The sequence below is a fragment of the Gastrolobium bilobum genome, unplaced genomic scaffold (genome assembly GCF_033153095.1).
Source record: "Gastrolobium bilobum isolate Gb01-03AN ecotype WA unplaced genomic scaffold, APGP_CSIRO_Gbil_v1 utg287500, whole genome shotgun sequence".
NCBI lineage: Eukaryota > Viridiplantae > Streptophyta > Magnoliopsida > Fabales > Fabaceae > Gastrolobium > Gastrolobium bilobum.
Genome location: NW_026896595.1, coordinates 15,854 through 21,925, shown reverse-complemented (window position 1 = coordinate 21,925; position 6,072 = coordinate 15,854). Strand labels below are relative to the sequence as shown.

Sequence of the window (6,072 nt, the reverse complement as noted above, 5' to 3'; positions counted from 1 at the left end):
ATGTCCCCTTGCTTGTAGGCTTCTACTCTAGACTTTTCTTCCCTCCTTGTGCGCACAGCCACTGCCTTTGGAGGGCTAGACTTGCTGCCTTCGTAGTGCTTAAGAGATTTTAGTGTTGTTCTCATTTCCTTGTATCCCTCACGTGCTTGCAAAAGGGTGAGCGCTAAAACATCTCTTTCTTTCCTCTGTTCACATCGTGAGGTACATGTTACGAAGAAATTTTATAAACTTAGTTGAGTCCTATGTGTCTGCCTACTAAACTCTATGGGTCTTAGCTTGAAAACTTAAAGAAATAAACTTGGGCTTTACCATGCTTGGAATAATGGGACTGTTTGGGCTGTAAATAAATGTATCATAAAATTTTATGAAGCAAAGTTATTTTGACAGCATGCCAGCGCATTATTGGGGAAATTGTTGAAGCTTTGGGCAAGTTATTTTGTGATGTTTTGGACTAGTTAAAAGCGGTTCTACCTTGGTGAATTTATTTAGGTCCTATTTTTCTTTTAATTAGACATCATAATATCTAGGTTATATGTTGTGCATTACATGAGTAAAAAATTGGGTTATGTGATGATAAATAATCTTGGAGAAATTTGGTATGTAAAACCGATTGGGTTAGGAGGAAAAATCATAAGATGATTTTATGTTTAGCATAGCTTTGGGGCTGTTGTATTTAAATAATAGTAGGTTAGAAATTTACTTTAGGAGAAGCCTTGAAAACCGAAGTTGTATATATACTAGGAAAGCATGTAACATATTCTGATTCAATTGTACTGTTACATATGTTTAGGTGCTCATATTTGGTGAGATTTTGGACCATTGTCGTTGCTGTTTGGTAATTTTATTGTGGCATTTGAGGTATGTGTTAGGCGGTATTACCTAATGTGACTATTAGCTAGTGTATGAAATTGTGATGTGTTGCTCACATATGTTCAATGTTATTTTATGATGAGGATATGGCAACGGTAAGAATATGAAATGATGATAATGATATGTGCATGCATTTTTACATCATGATGCATTTTTTCTGTTTGGTGTGTGACCGCATCTCATGGCATGTATACAATAGATTCATGTAGGCCTTGAAATGTAGAATAGTTATATACAGGATCATGTGTATGAGCACGCATCATATAGGCATCCCTTGATATTAGGGTACTGGGGCAGTTGGTGTCAGTCCGCATAGGCCACAATGGAATTCCCCAAATGATGGTGTCGTGCATGGAATTTCCACTGTGTATGCACGCGCACGACGGTGCTAATAGCGTGAAGAAGGCGTTATATATGATATATGATGAAAAGGATATATGATGAAAAGGTTTTAATGTTTGAAGCGATTGTTTATGATTTTGTGCCTAGTTTAATATTGTTGCATTATGGTTTTGTTGCCACACTACTGGGATTATTCTCACCCCTTTGAGGCTGCAATTTTTAAATTGCAGGAGGACGTAAGAGCATTTGAGGACTTGGATGTTTGAGTTTTGCTGTATTTTACTGCTGATTGGAATTATTCTATGTCGACTGTTTTAAGTTTCGGATGACTGTATTATGTAGTACTTGATGATTTTCTGATGACTGTAAAACTACGATTTATTTCTGCTTTAAGTCTTCTACGAACCGCGGCTATTTTAAGAAAATCTGAAAATGTTTTGCGAAAAGGAATTTTTCTAAATGCTGAATTTTTAACAGTTTAGGGTCAACTTACGAGGTACGTTTCAAGGGGCAAATGACCTCCGATTTTCTATTATTTTATATGCACACGAAGCCCCAAGCGTCTACTTTCAGATTTCGTTAACTGTACAAAAATATTTAGAAAGTTAGATTTTATATCAATATTTAAAGGAATACGGTTTTTCTTAAATTTTCACCATTTTTATCAGCAACACATTTTAAGTTCTTTCCATCAAAATTTTCCTTAGATTCAGCTTTCCACTACAATTTCTCAAAGATTTTTAAAGAAAAAGTTTTTATCCGTTTCCGCAACTCTAATAACGATTAGCAAACGACTTTCTTGGATGCATACAAGAGAGGGTGTTACAGGGTCTCTGATCATACCACACACCATTTACATGTACCTACTGAGGAGGATCATCGGCTAGCAGAGTAGGACATTCGTTGGATTCATGATCTTCCTTGCAATATTCACAGACAACTGCTGCAGCTTGAGCTTGAACGCTAGAAAATTGCATCTTATCAAGCCTTGATGTCAAGTTGGCTACCTGCTGAGATAACAAATTGTTTTCAGCCATCACCACATCATTGCCTTCCAGTTTAAGAATACCTCTTTTAGGCTTGGATGACAACGCTTGGTTTTCGTTGGCATCCATCCTCTCAATCAACTCAAGAGTCTCATTTGCTCTTAGAGTTTTAATAGTGCCCCATGCTGCACCATTTAGCACAATCCGAATCTCAGGTTTGCAACCATTGAAAAAGATTCTAACCTGACTACCAGCAGTCAAGTTATACTGAGGACACCTTCTCATCAAGTCCTTGAACCGGTTCCATGCTTCACACATTGATTCACCCTCTGATTGAGTGAAATTGGTGATATCATTCACCATCTGGTTATACTTCTCCATCGAGAAGAATTGAGCAAAGAACTTCTGTGATAAATCATCCCAGGTCGAGATGCTTGCTGCAGGCTGCCTTTCCAACCAACTAAGAGTCTTTCCTTTAAGAGCAAAGGGAAATAGTCTCAGCCGGACTGCATCATTAGACACTTGAGGATGTTTTGTAGAATCACATATCATCAGGAATCTGTTTATGAATCTATGAGGGTCTTCATCATCCTCTCCACCAAACTGAGCTCTCTCCACCAGTCGAATATTATCGGACTTGAGCTCCCAATGATTGTTACCCACTTCAGGATGGACAATGCTCGCATTGGGTCTGTTGAATAATGGAGTCAGAATAGTGTCCATGAGTGGATTGTCAGCATCATTGTTGTTTGCCATTTTATCTTCTTCTAGCAGAATATCTAACTCGTTGAATGCAAGCTTCTTTCGAGCAAATTTCTGTTTTTCTTCTTTGTTTTGGTGATCTCCAAATCAAGTGGAAACTCGAGCTCTTTACCTCGCATACAACTTAGAAAAGAGATTAGTAGCACTTGTTCCAAATATAAAAAAATAATAATTTAAAAATAAAAATAAAAATCCAATCTTAAAATCAAAATCAATTGATATAAGAAACGCCAATCCCCTGCAACGGCGCCAAAAACTTGATGCTTCCCGACAAGTATACCGATCGCACAAGTAATAAAGTGATAAATAATGTTCGTCTCCACATGGATTGTGATCTTATATTAATTAATATTCCTTTAAAGAATGGATGAGTTCAAATGGTTTTGACAAGTATTGTCAATTGGTGTGAATATGAGGACTAAAAATAAAGACTTATTTTTATGATTTTTTTGTAATGAAGAATGAGATTGTAACAACAATGAAAAGAGATTTGTAAATATGAGAAGAGTATTGTAGCTAGGAAACACTCACCATATGATCCCCGCTTATTACTTTGGATTTATTTAAAAACACTTATTTATATAAAAACTCAGATAAATATCATCTAAAATAATTAGTTAAATTCCAATCCCTTGGTAATTTAACCCTTTAACCTCAGTTGGAATCCTAATCCCTTAGTAACCCCTCATGAGAATTAAGCAATGAATACGATAATTAAAACATCTGCAATTAACATACATTTATTCCTAGCATGCATACTAATCGTTATCTTACCCCCTTTCAAGATGAGAACCCCAATATTCCTATCTAGGGTTTTAACCCTCAGACTATTATCAACTATTAGAGTGATCAATTATAATAAAGAAAATAGGAATTACGCACAGAGTAATGATAAAGAAATTTATATAAACGGGAGAAAATAAACCAATCCTTCGTAACAAGGGTTCACATAAGGTTTGTGACCCTAACTACAATAAAGAAAATCTTAGCCAACCATATTTGTGGCTAATAAATCAATATTCAATATTCAATGGGATGAAAGAATGAGAGATGAAAGAATGAAGATGATCAAGAATTCTTCTCTGAAGCTCTTCTTCTTCAGCACGACGGTCTCCTTTGGTCTAGATACCTAATTATGTGTTGAGCTTCCATTTTATAATACTCCTTTAGGTCTTCCAAATTTACCCTTTTAGACAAAACAGAACTGCAGTCTCGCATGCTGACGTTCTCAGCGTCAGATCCACGCTGTGGGCGTGGTTGCTTCTGGATTCCCACGCTGTCAGCTTGCTATCCACGCTGTGGGCGTGGGAAGAAGGAAATTTTTCACGCTATCAGCGTGGAATCCACGCTGTGGGTGTGGTTGCCTCTGGATTCCCACGCTACCAGCGTGACATCCACGCTGTGAGCGTGGGTCTTTACTTTGGCAAATCCTCATTTTGCTCCAGATTTGTTTGCTTTTCCTACAAGTTAAGCATAAAATCAGTTGTACAATTCTGAAATTGGAATTTAAGCAAAGCAACACTAAACATTGCCTTTTTACTGAGAATTAACCCATAATCTTTCTCTTTTTGGATTGAATTTTCCCATGTGCTGAAGGCACATCAATTAGCCGTTGTTTGCAGACCTTCCCATGCTTTGCTTTTGTTTTCAGCCAATGAGAACTCTTGATTCTCTGCTCTTTACGTTTCCAGCTGCTCAGTTGGTGCACCGCCTTGCTTTTTAGAAGTCTTTAACTCTACGTTACCTGCAAAGTGTACAGAAGCATTAAATGAATGGAGCAGGTGCATTAAATGCGTCTCAGTCCGTTCCCCTTTCAATATATTTTAAAGGAATACGTTACCATCCGTTCCCCCACTGTGTTTTTGTCACAAATGTGTAAAACAAGTGATTTTCATGCTGAAGTTGCCCATCAGATGAGGGAACGTATGGTATTTTGCCATCAAAATGGGCTTAGATGGGAACGAATTTACGTCCCATCAAACACCCCAAAACTAAACTGTTGGTTGTCCTCAAACAACTCAGAAATATTGTATTGGTCTACCCAATTTAAAAGATTAGCATAACAGAAAGGAACTTGAGCCAGTGAGCAACCATGAACTTTTCAGAAAATGAACTACTCTCCATAGTAAACAGTAAGAGGATTACGTCCCCAGATAAGAGAAGGTTGCTGATCTTTTGTCTCACTGTCACTCATGGGTTGGTGTTTGCTCTGTCCATTCCTGGATGTGATTCTTCAGAACTTGCCTTTCTGCTGCGTTCCTATGAAGTACAGATGTCTTCCGTTCCAAGGATTCTTTGATGGGTAAGTGTATGGAAATGTGGAAGAAGTGGTGGTCTGATTTGTGGGATCAAGGAACGTTTAGCTTTTGTGCCTTTGAACTTGGACTTTTTCTGTTTTGAGGGAACACCTTTTCTTGAACCTTTTTCCCCCTTTGGAGAAAGTTTTTCTGGTTTTTCTTGAATTCTTTTGAATGACTGTTGCCCTTTTTCTTTATTTTTCTTCTGTCCTTTTTTTTTGTTCATTGTTGAGTACGTTCTTTGTTCTTTCTGATTGACCAGATGGTGTATGATGGAGGTGAGGTGAGTGTGTGATTCTGTTTTGATCCTTGACAGCAGAATTCATCTGTCTTCAGCAGTACTTACAGCATTAAGGCAAGCTGAGAAGTTTCATTGTGGTTACACCTCAGGAACGCTCTCAGAAGTAGGTGTTTGGCATTTTTCCGTTCCTTACCAGTTTGAGTTCACACAGATCAGCTTCTTTAAAAAATCTGAGGATTAAATTCCCTGCACTGTTTCTATTTTCAAGTACTCAGAGAAAGAACAAGCATGATTAGTCAGTGACTTTGTGTTTCATGTATGTTAGTTAATCCAAAAGAATTGGGCAGTCTTAATACTATAACTGAAATGCATGCATATACCAAACAGTTTGATAAAAAAAAGGTCTTTTCTATTTCAAAAAGATTAATTACAAGGGAACGGAAAGAAACTAAATTAAAAACAGAATTGAAAACAAACTAAGCTAAGATATTATATATATATATATATATATATATATTTATATATATATATATATATGGGATTGTGTGGTCAGGGACCACCCCAAAACTACGTT

At 37.1% G+C, this 6,072-nt stretch overlaps 1 non-coding gene across 1 annotated transcript; it reads left to right on the top strand.

Annotated features, from left to right (window-relative positions):
• Nucleotides 1-2,457: 2,457 nt before the first annotated feature.
• On the top strand, nt 2,458-2,563 carry LOC133300805 (small nucleolar RNA R71). The gene has a single exon (XR_009750102.1). It is a non-coding gene; the product is annotated as a small nucleolar RNA R71 (small nucleolar RNA).
• The last annotated feature ends 3,509 nt before the right edge of the window (nt 2,564-6,072 follow it).